We start from the raw sequence: 12,028 nt of genomic DNA on the forward strand, positions 1-12,028 counted from the left end.
CGATTGTATCATCGTCCGTTTTATATAAGATCAGGCCCTCCGCAGGAAGGTGAAGACGGACGTTGTCAGGCGCTTGGTTAAAATAAGAGTACGAGCAATAACTGCATCAATCCAGCACCACCACCAACTTCATAATAATCATCAATATCACACTCAATCCACTGCAGCAGACACGCATTCTCCACTGGTTGTGCTGCAGTAACGTTCATAACACTGCACTAAATACAAAGACAGACCACCCCCCCGCCGTACAGCCTTCGAAGACTGTGACACACACACGCGCGCACATTGTGCTACGCATGGACAGACTTGCCCCCTCCCGATGAACGTAATGTGTCCACGGGTGGCGTCGATGAGTAACCTCATAATGCGACTACAGGGACACATTTCCACTTAGATAACTTAGCGTCAACACGCGAACGCAATAGCACGCGTTACAGATGCAGGTTCCACATATAGTCTTGCGCGGACTTTTAGGGCAAGCGCTGTTGACGTGCACATTATTTAAGGTCTAAAAACGGTGCAAAAGTTGTAGTCGTGATGGTGTCTTCGACACAAACGTCTCCACCAGTGATAGCAAAGAAAAAGACGTACACACATGCGCGCGTGCAAATGACAGACCGCTTACCTTCAGTGAGCGGGGCTACCACCAACGTAACGTTCGTCATTCCATGACAGAAGCGGTAGCAGCAGAGGAGGCAAAGAGGCAGTCCTGCCTGCGGCTTGCCCGTACAGCTCGCTGGCAGTGAGCGGACAGCTCGCCTGCATAGGTGCTTTGCTTCCACACTAGCAATGCAAAGGTTCCCACAACTAACTGCTCCAGGGCCTCGCACACAAAATAGGAAATGGGTCAATGCTTTGCTGCTGGAGGATTAGGATTGTGTTTACCGACTTAAAAGCTTTTTTTTCTCTCTCTCTCGCTCTCTTTTTTTTTGTTGTTGGACAGGCCAAGTGGTGGTGGAGGGAGGAGATGTGTGTTGGGGAAGGGGGGGGTTGAGTTGGAGGTGGAAAGGGGGTGAAGGTGGTGGGGGGGGGGGTTATTGGGGGAGGTGCCGGCAGGGGTGAGAGATGTGTAGCCGGGAAGATGGGGCAGAGTTGAACAAGAAAAAAGTGGGGAGGGTTTTAGACTCCTTCCTCCATTCAGAAAAATTCCTGCCGTATAATCCCACTGCATCTGACGCCTTTGTGGGACTTTCAATGGCTCCCCCTGCCTTTGTGCAAACATCAAAGTGTGAAAAAGACCAATTACTAGAGGTTAGGGCTTTAATTATTTATTATCGACTCTAATTTCCCATAAAATATTTCAGGCATTTTGGGTGATTTTTCTGCATGTTTGGTTTATGACCAGATGTGTTTTCATTAAAAAATATATATAATAAAAAAATAAGTTTTGATTATAATGAAAGCGTTTAACATTTTTTGGTTGAGATAAATACATTTAATGATATTAGTTTCATTAAATTGGTAGATGGTAAAATGTATTTAAATATATACACGGGTAATTAAAACCGTGTGCCTGTGGAGTGGTGGCACAGCGGTTAGTGCACTGGGTTACACACCCTGTCACCTGGCTTAAAATCCTGGCCGCGACTGACATCAGCCTCAAGTGATATCTGCACAGGCCCTAGACCCTCTCTTGGTAAACCTTCAATGAGCAGTATGGCGAAGTACGGTCGAATGACTGACATGGCATAAGGGAGGCTTTAATCCAGCAGCTGATTGACACAACGCTGAACATTATTATAAAAAAAATACATTTACAGAACATGCAAAATGTAGGATTTCATTGCCCAGTTAGATGCACAAATAATCTGATTCAGTCATTTATTTAGGTCTGCGTTGTTATTATTATATATGTACTCATTTGAATAGAGTATTTTAACACGAGTGTATGTATTTTTCATAAACGTGACTGTACAGATGCACTCTGTAGTAAGAACAATACTTCGGTATTTGTTAATTCATAATTGACAACAAGTGTCAAGTGGTGATAATCTCATATTCCTCAATGAATTCTGCAGTACAAAGACATAGATCCCCCGTTGAGCCTTAACAAACTTTTGGGGCAAGTGCCGTAAGCGAGCACCAGTGAATCCAGCACCGCACACGAGGGGGTGGATGGCCAGCACCACGCCCGGCCGCCTTTGTTTCTCTAGTGGCAATATATACACACCGCACCAGGTACTCATTGGAGGCGGAGTCGACCTACGCACACAAATCCACACACTCATACAAAGCCAATGATCCCCTATCTAGCCTATAGGGACTGATGTGGTATGGTGCTGTTAGTGAACACCAATTAAGCCTGGAATTGCACATGACAGGGCTCGAGTGGCCAGTAACCCACGCATGTCTACGCTGTTCCCTGCAGCAGTGATATTTTCTCACTGGACCAGGTACTCATTTGTTCAACTTACGAGGGGGGGGGGGGGGCAGACAGAACTGGTTCAAATATCATTTGCCATTGATATCAGACACGGTTCAGGAATCGAACTCAGGTTCAGATTCATAGCATCGGTACACGAGCCGCTATGCTCTTGCTCCGCCCAAACACATGCACAGGGACACATACACACATGCCGGCAAATGGTACACACACGTAAAGAGTCCCCTTTCAGTCTGCTTACACTGTTGGCACGAACATAATTAGAGTGAGCATGTAACGTAACAAGGGGTTGCGAAGCACGACTACTCATTGTCAATGTTCATACAATACCGTACACAAGGCACGAATTCATAGGCTAATTTGACCGTGGGACGGCCCAGGTCAGGTTTAGAACTCCAAATGACGCCGGTGTGATACATAGCCAGGAATCAAATCTAGACCGCTGGGATTGTAGTGCCGTGTGCCAAATCGCTACAGCACTCTCAGACACAAGCAGACGCACAGACGCAATCTCAGACCAACACTGCATCTGACTCACCACAGGCTTGGTCTTGTGACAGTGCAGGTCACGTGAGGACATCGATAGAATATGATACAAAGCCAACAAATTATTAATTACCTAACAAAAACAGGAAAATAAATCCCGCAAGAAGAGACAATTCCTTTGCCATTAAATGGCTCGGCGCTGTTAACGGACTTGTGGATTTACAGCAATTCTGACATTTCGCGTCGAGGCCAGTGGCTTCTGATTTGTCCTGTAAATTTCGTCTGACCGCATTCCACCGGCTAGCCTCAGGACGTCAGGGAGAACACAGATGCAGCAATTATGAGGCTCTCTAAAGGCCCTCAGGGGAGTGCACAATTACTGGCAAAACCAGCGGAGGAAAGGGAACGGAATGATGAAAAACGCCCTTTGCTTGTCGGCTACCACCGTCGTGAACGGGCGAAGTTAAGTTACGAAGTGTCTCGCTCGCTTAAAAAAAAGTTTTGTTATTTAACCCTTTCATCCACCATGCCCACTTTGTTGTGCCTTTGCGATTGTATATATACTGTTATGCATATTTAGAATTGCTGTAAAATTTTAGGAAACATTTCCAATGCATTTTAGGGGTTCCTTTAATTCGTAAAAATAAGCACAAAATCGAATTATTTTTTTAAAATAATAATTGAGATTCATAAGGCGCAGTTCATCCAGGGATCGCAGTGCACCTTGCACGAAGTTAGGGAATATACATGGTGTACTAAAAGGTCCACTGAGTCCACTGGTCATACATGGGAAGTGTCGGCCAGGCAAAACAGGTGAGTCTGCGAGATGTTAACTACCTCGCCTGGTATACAGGAGGTCGTGGGTTCGATCCTGACGCTGAACGCCTGTATATTTGAAGTTTGTTCTCTCTGTGGTCGGTGAATTTTTCTCCGGGTCCTCTGGATATTCTCTAGACATTCAGAAACATACGTATAGAGTATTTGGCTGCAATACATTTCCACACGATAAGCCACTTCGCCAAGCTATCATTTGTGGCCAGGTCGCTTCTGAAAAATAGCTACATAGCTCAGTGGGCCTTACCTGGTAAAATATATGTATGTATATAAATATATAAACCGAGCAAGTGAACTTGCATGTCTAACCACTCGTGGCAGGACGTTCCATAGCGATTCCCCTCTAGAAGGTATTTGGTCTACTCGTCCACACTGGCCAGACATTTTGGAAGAGGTTGGAGTACCCACACTTTACCCCACTGCACGTGACCTGCCGATCGGCTAACAGTGGTGTATCCATTTACATTGCTGGGTGTACGACAGAGGTGGGAGGGATTTAAAAAACCTCCTCCAACGTTCAAACTACCACGCCAGGGGATTGAACCGGGAGATTGAAACGGGGAATTTAAACGGGAGATTGAAACGAGGGATTGAAACGGAGGATTGAACCGGGAGATTGAAACGGGGGATTGAACCGGTAGATTGAACCGGGAGATTGAAAGGGGAGTTTGAACCAGGAGAATGGAACGGGGGATTGAGCCGAGGGATTGAATCGGGGGATTGAACCGGTAGATTGGAACAGGGGATTGAACCGGGGGATTGAAACGGGGGATTGAACTGGGAGATTGAAACGGGAGTTTGAACCAGGAGAATGAAACGGGGGATTGAGCCGGGGGATTTAAATGGGGGATTGAACCGGTAGATCGGAACAGGGGATTGAACCGGGGGATTGAAACGGGGGATTGAACTGGGAGATTGAAACGGGGGATTGAACCGGGAGAATGAAACGGGGGATTGAACTGGGCTATTGACACGGGGTATTCAAACGGGGGATTGAAACTGGAGATTGAAACGGGAGATTGAACCGGGGGATTTAAACGGGAGATTGAAACAGGAGATTGAACCGGGAGATTGAAACGGGGGGTTTAACTGGGCAATCTTTTGAACCGGCGATTGCAATTCCAGTTTCAGTGTTGCAAAGCATAATACTATGGGAGCATCCCCTCTTAATTTACGAAATATAAAATATAATCATAAAACAAAATGCAAGCTTATTATTTTGGAATAAAAAATCAGACGCTGACCGGGAGAAGTCTCTAAGGAGAACAATAGAACTACATCCCAGTTCCCATTCTTCCTCCTTCCTGCACACAAACAACGAACGAAGTGAAGGGTAAATCACAGTGGCCAGGATTTCCCGTCCACTGGTCATCGTGACTAAACATAGACCTCATCCAAGACGTGCTATGAAGCACATAATATTTTCCAGTGCAAGTGGCCCAGGATATGAAATGAAGTAATGCACAAAACTACATCAGGAACGTACAGCAGCCCATTAGAAACATACCGGACACCGTGTATTGTCCAAATGTTATAACAAATTCTCATGCTTCATTCCTACAACATCACTCCCAACTATTTTTTCGTGTCCACATTTCATAATTCACCGTGCAGCATGACATCACTACCCAATGCGGCGGTGGATGTGGCCGCAGGCACAGGACTGGACGAGACGTGCGGTCTGTGGTCAGTCAAAACAAATGTAAAGTCCTCTTTTATTTCAATTTGTTTTGTATATCTGTGTTTTTGTTAATCACACGTGTGTAAGAAAGCTTGCATTACATGATTGTTTATGCATCTGTGCGGACATTGGTATAAATGCGCATTAATGCAAATCTTTGCTCGACATATCCAGTTGTCCAAAGCCTCTTGTTGTTATCAGTTTGATAACAAGAGGACACAATGGCTTGCGTGTTGTTTTGAGTCTAATTTATTAAATGCAACATCCTACCGCCATTCGCTGCCTCCTGCCTGCTTCTGCGGCCCCCATGCAGGAAAGTGAGGAATTCTCTTCCGAACTTGAATGTTTGTTTGCTTCACCGGTTTTTTTTCTTCTTTTAAAGACAAGCCAAGTGAAGGCCTACGTAGAGGAGACGCAAACGGCCGTGGTTCTTGGCAGGGGGGAGGGAAGTAGACATCCCCATTGTGTTTATTTGGTCAGGATCTCTGCCACAGATGCCGCAGCCTTCCTGGGGAGCACTGAGAAACGAGGGAAGTGAGCGGAGTTCAATGCCGAGACGTTCACTTGCTTCAAATTGATCAACTTCACCTTCATACGCTTCGCAAGCAGCTGTTTGCAACAAACTGCACATCCATGGAGTTCACTTGTACGTAGTTTGATCAACTGCAGGGTGTCGCCCGTTAAAAACTTCCAGCGTGGAAGAGTAGGCCAAACACACACACACTAGAGGGGTTATCCAGAGCTGCCTCTAGTGGAAGCCTTTCACTAGAGGCAAACAATTTCAGGGCCGCACCGTTGGCCAATGTTAGATATTTTGTTTATCTGCCATGTGAACCTAAAGGCTTCGGATAATTGGACCTGTTTAGCAAACTAGTTTCATTGATGCACATTTATACAATTGTGCGTACAGATGCAATTACACGTCGTATGTCTTATGGACGTGTAATTGACAAATCACAAATATACAATACAAATTCTAAGAAGAAAAAAACCCACGAGATCCCCTGTATAACAATATTGACAGTTAGGGTGAGTGGTTTACATTTGTGCCACTTAACGAAGGCAGGCATGGCGCACAAGGGGGTGGTGTGGTAGACACCACACCTGGCTGCCTTTGTTTTTCCCAGTGCTGATATTTGTACACGACACCAATAACTAATGTATGGCTGAGTAAACCTAGAGGAGGCCCAGTACTACTCGTTAAAATATCGCCACTCAGGTTAGCCATGGTCGGGAATCAAAATCAGCTCGTTGGGTTCATAGTGCAGTGCACTTACCGTTGCATAAGCTCTCCATCCCACACACATGTAAACATGCACACACACTCGTGCGTACATGCCTAAAACACGTGCAGATGCAAGCAGGATGGCATAAGTACATATTAAATGTACGTTTATGCAAAGTGCATGCAAGGCATATTGCACATCACTGAGTGAAGCTGTGTAGAAAACCTCATATTGTAGGTACATTAACTGTGATCATCAATTTACTGTCAAGAGACAATGTGACATCTAGGCTCTCCGCTTTGTTTAACTTTGAGGAATTTAAAAACGATTACTTCGTTTAAAAAAATGTACGAAGGGCTTATCCAGGACCTGATCATCCAAGGAGTTATTATTATTAAAGTGAAATATATTTTAAAAAAATCATAAATAAACATGGCACAGCTGAGATGGTAAGTTTTGGAATACAAATCAGACGAAAAGTCGAGGCTTTTCACAGGGACACTATCGGAGTGGATAAGCAAACGCATTAGCATATCAACACTAGACAACGAATAAGAATAGGTTTTTCCCCGTTTTTCTGGCAACAAAACTGAAACCTTTTTATTAGGAATCATGTCTGCATTAACCACAATACTTGTGGTCAGAATGCAAAAAAAAACCTTTTGATAATATATGTATTGTCCTTGAAACTGTGTTGGTCTACACCAGAGACAGCTTTCTTTTGAATTCTAGATTTGAAGCTTTCGTGACTGCAAGGATCCATACTCTTTGGTTCTATTCGGTAAAGTCAGGTAGGTAAAAAATAAAATAACAAAAATCGCGACGTTTCGGCCACAACACAAGTGGCCTTCATCAGGTGAAGGGACCGTGCTGTCATAAGGACAACGCTGTCCTCATGACAACGCTGTCCTCATGACAGCACGGTCCCTTCACCTGATGAAGGCCACTTGTGTTGTGGCCAAAACGTCGCGATTTTTGTTATTTTATTTTTTACCTACGTGACTTTACCGGATAGAACCAAAGAGTAAGTTTTCTTTTGAGCCTAGCCTCAAACGGTTAATGCAGACATGATTCCTCGTAAAAAAAAAGTTTTCAATTTTGTTGCCAGAAAAAAGGTGAGAAACCTATTCTTATATTTTGGTACTGGCAAAGGAGGCCTCATGAACTAGACGACGCATTGAAAGTCTTCACCATCTCTGATTTGTGTGGCGTACGTCATACCGAGTGACATTGCCAAGGGATGGAACGCATCCGAGAGGGGTTGTCCACTGAAGGAGATCCAGCGATGACCTCCGTTCATGTGCAGGCAGTTGAGTGCATGGTCACATCATGGGATCGGGAGAGGTGGCGATGGCTGAGCTGCACCTTCATCCAGCAAATAGATTGACCATGGCTCATGTCAATGATGATGATAGCTGTCATTGAAACAATCAATATAAAGTTTGATGAGGGAAAAAAAATAAACATTTAGCATGTTTTTTTTATTGTATTCATATCGCCCGCGACAACAAGAAGAGTCACGGTTTTTTGTATTCAGTTTATTGTCATTTTCCCCGCACCTCCAATGAGCACAGTTGGTTACGTACGGTGCGAAAGAAGTTCAACATACGTACACAGCAATGCACTATTAAACGCGTACTTACCGCGAGGTGAAAGCCCATTACAATGAGGCTCTTGCTGCCAAGTCGGATTCGCGTGGTAAGAAACTTTGGCTGTCATAGTTTCCTATTAATCAAGGAAGCATGCCTACTATAATCACCCAGGAAAATGTATTAACGCTCATGACGTCACTTCACATCGACCAGCCCCCCTCATTAATATTCATGAGCAGGTGACGTCCTCCAAATTGAGATCCCCCCACCCCTCTTCATTAATAATCATTAGCGGATGAGGTCACTCAACAGCGAACAGCCCTCCTCATTAATAATCATGGACAGGCGACGTCCTCCAAATGGACACCCCCGCCATTATTATGACCTACTACGAGCTAAGAATGTCTGTGTGCAACGCGCGTGACGTCACTCCACGTTGACCAGGCCCCTAATTAATAATCATGAACAAGTGATGTCACTCCACATGGAGCACCCTCCCCCCTCATTAATAATCATGAGCAGGTGACGTCCGCCAAATGGACACCCCCCCCCCCCCCCATTATTATTACTTACTATAATAAGCTAATCATGTCTGTGTGCTACGCTCGTGACGTCACTCCACGTCGACCTGCCCCCCCCCACCATTAATAATAATTAGCGGGTGACGTCACTCCACATGGGCGGGGGGCGTGGCGCCTCCACCCCCCTCCTCGGCGTCAACTGACAACCCACACTACAAAGGCAGAACCCTCACGTCATCACGTGATCTCCGTAACGCTGCTGTTGAGACATCAAAGTAAAAAGGACGTCATGATGAAAAAGGGATTACAATCTTTGGGTCTTTCGGTAAAGTCACGTAGACAGAAGAAAAATAATAATAAAAAAATCACGACGTTTCGATCGCAACACGAGCAATCATCTTCAGGTGAAAAAATACAGCAGGCGCACTGCTGAGGCAGGAAGAAATACAGCGAGAGAGCTACCGCAGCAAGAGGTTATATCAACAAAGATTTGTTCATGAAGCCATCCAGGTATATAAACACAGACATAATTTCAACCGGTAAGATGGATACAAACTGAGCAATCATTGGAAGGATGTCATAACTGGCTGTGATGCTTCCATCCTACCTGCCGATGTTAACAGTTATTTCCGACTCTCTGAGTTACTATATTAAATTTTGATTTAAAGCTTTCGTGACTGCAGGGATTCATATTCTTGGTTCTTTCGGCAAAGTCCCGTAGAAGGGAAACAATAAAATAATAAAAATATTGTTTTTTAAAATAAAATAATACAAACCTTGTTTTTTTATAATTTTATTGTTTCCCTTCTACGTGACTTTACCGAAAGAACCAAGAATATTACATTACCATGTTAAATGTCTTTACATTAACAGGCTAAATGTCTCACTAACATAGCCGCTGCTCCCTTTCCCTCGATGTGGCGGCGGTGACGCTCGTTGTTTAATAGCAGAATGTCTCTCATTAACACAGCCGCTGCTGCGGGAGCCGTCTCACATTGACATGCTAATCTCTAATCACGAGCAATACAGTGGCTTCTTCAGCACCGTTACCATGGGGTTACATTAACACATTGACATGCTAATCTCTAATCTCAAGCAATACAATGGCTTGTTCAGCATCGTCACCGTGGGGTTACATTAACACATTGACATGCTAATCTCTAATCACGAGCAATACAATGGCTTCTTCAGCCCCGTCACCGTGGGGTTACATTAACACATTGACATGCTAATCTCTAATCACGAGCAATACAATGGCTTCTTCAGCACCGTCACCGTGGGGTTACATTAACACATTGACATGCTAATCTCTAATCTCAAGCAATACAATGACTTCTTCAGCACCGTAGCCGTGGGGTTACATTAACACATTGACATGCTAATCTCTAATCTCGAGCAATACAATGACTTCTTCAGCCCCGTCACCGTGGGGTTACATTAACACGTTGACATGCTAATCTCTAATCTCGAGCAATACAATGGCTTCTTCAGCATCGTCACCATGGGGTTACATTAACACATTGACATGCTAATTTCTAATCTCTAGCAATACAATGGCTTCTTCAGCCCCGTAACCGTGGGGTTACATTAACACATTGACATGCTAATCTTTAATCTCTAGCAATACAATGGCTTCTTCAGCCCCGTCACCGTGGGGTTACATTAACACATTGACACGCTAATCTCTAATCTCAAGCAATACAATGGCTTCTTCAGCCCCGTCACCGTGGGGTTACATTAACACATTGACATGCTAATCTCTAATCTCTAGCAATACAATGGCTTCTTCAGCCCCGTCATCGTGGGGTTACATTAACACATTGACATGTTAATCTCTAATCTCTAGCAATACAATGGCTTCTTCAGCATAGTCACCGTGGGGTTACATTAACACATTGACATGCTAATCTCTAATCTCAAGCAATACAATAGCCGAGGTATACCTAGCTCTGCGATCTTACATTTACTTGCAAATTCCATCTCTAGCCCCGCCCACTTACCCTTGGGTTGTACCCATCTCACACCTATAGAACCTCTTGCTGCAGTAGTTAACTCGCTATATTTCTTCCTGCCTCAGCAGTCTGCCTGCTGTATTTTTTGACCTGAAGACGATTGCTCGTGTTGCGATCGAAACGTCGTGAATTTTTAGCAATTTTCTATCAACGTGACTTCACCGAAAGACCCAAAGAGTATGAATTCCTGCAGTCACGAAAGCTTTAAGTCAAGATTTAAGTGATTATAACCTTAAAATGAAATAGGTCTGCGTCACCGCGCCCTTACGAATTGCACACGAATTGATGCAATGAATATCACGTCGCGGTCTGCTTTTCGATTGCAAGTTTCAGATTTACTACAATATGCCCGTCCTTAGGCTTGGCAAAAGGCTAGTAGATAAATAATTGCAGCAAAGCACATGTCTCTTCCATTTAATTTCGAAACTTCGTGAATTCACCTCGCGATACGACCGTGCTGTACTTGCAATCCAGTGGTCACCGGTTCGATCCCCAAGTGCACAAGTTGAAACAACGATGCAAGATTATTAAATCCCTCCCTGCCTTTGTCCACCGAGTATTATGAATGGGCAGTCCACGGGTTGTCGATTGTATGTACGTTATGTGTATGTGTGTTGAACTTCTCTCGCACCGTACACAGCCAATCAGAAGGACAATAAACTTAACACAAAAAGCAATTCTAAAGAAATGAGTTTTCAATATAGATTTCAAATTGCATAGCGCCAATGGCTTCCTAATATTGGATGGAAGAGCGTTCCAGACGGCCGCAGAAGCGCATCTGAAAGCGCGCGACGCGTTGACCGTCTTTGTTCGATGGCCAGCCAAAAGCCGCTGCGAGGATGACCGGAGTTCACGCGATGGTTTATGCTCCTTGCCGTGATCAGCAATAACAAACCAAAGCAACACCGATGACAAAGTAAACACTCAAGTAAACCGCAGAGATGCTACTGTGTGTACATTAAAGATCCCATGTTTCTCTGTAAAAAAAAAGAAAATGGTGGGATGAAGTGCGGCTACTCCCAACTCTTCCCAGATGTCGGGTAAGTGTGGAGGAGTCGGCCATATATCCTCTAGAGGGGGCTCTCTATCGCTCCCTATATTGGAGGCCCTTCAACCATCAGTGGTGTGGGCAAGCATTTGCTGGGCTCCGCCTTTATCTCTCTACTATTCATCTCATGACGAATACGCACGATGCAAGAGTCCCAAAGTCATTGTGCTTTGTCTGAATATCAAATCTTATTTATAACAATAAAACAAAATATAGCCACGTTCATTTATTACAAGTGGTTA

The 12,028-nt window shown here is 44.4% G+C and overlaps 1 protein-coding gene across 2 annotated transcripts in view; it reads right to left on the reverse strand.

Moving 5' to 3' along the window:
- The window catches only part of LOC116944140 (pleckstrin homology domain-containing family G member 4B-like), a 164,948-nt gene that overhangs the window by 125,460 nt on the left and 27,460 nt on the right, over window positions 1-12,028 (reverse strand). The window contains exon 1 of one of the 2 annotated variants that reach the window (XM_032957610.2): window positions 629-967. The exons of the other annotated variant lie outside the window; for it this stretch is intronic. The gene's annotated coding sequence lies outside the window, so the exon portion shown is untranslated. Of the gene's footprint in view, window positions 1-628; window positions 968-12,028 lie in introns of those variants that run through there. 2 annotated transcript variants of the gene reach the window in all.

This window comes from Petromyzon marinus, chromosome 20 (assembly GCF_048934315.1).
Source record: "Petromyzon marinus isolate PM22_M1 ecotype Great Lakes invasive population chromosome 20, UKy_Petmar_22M1.pri1.0, whole genome shotgun sequence".
Taxonomy (NCBI): Eukaryota; Metazoa; Chordata; class Hyperoartia; order Petromyzontiformes; family Petromyzontidae; genus Petromyzon; species Petromyzon marinus.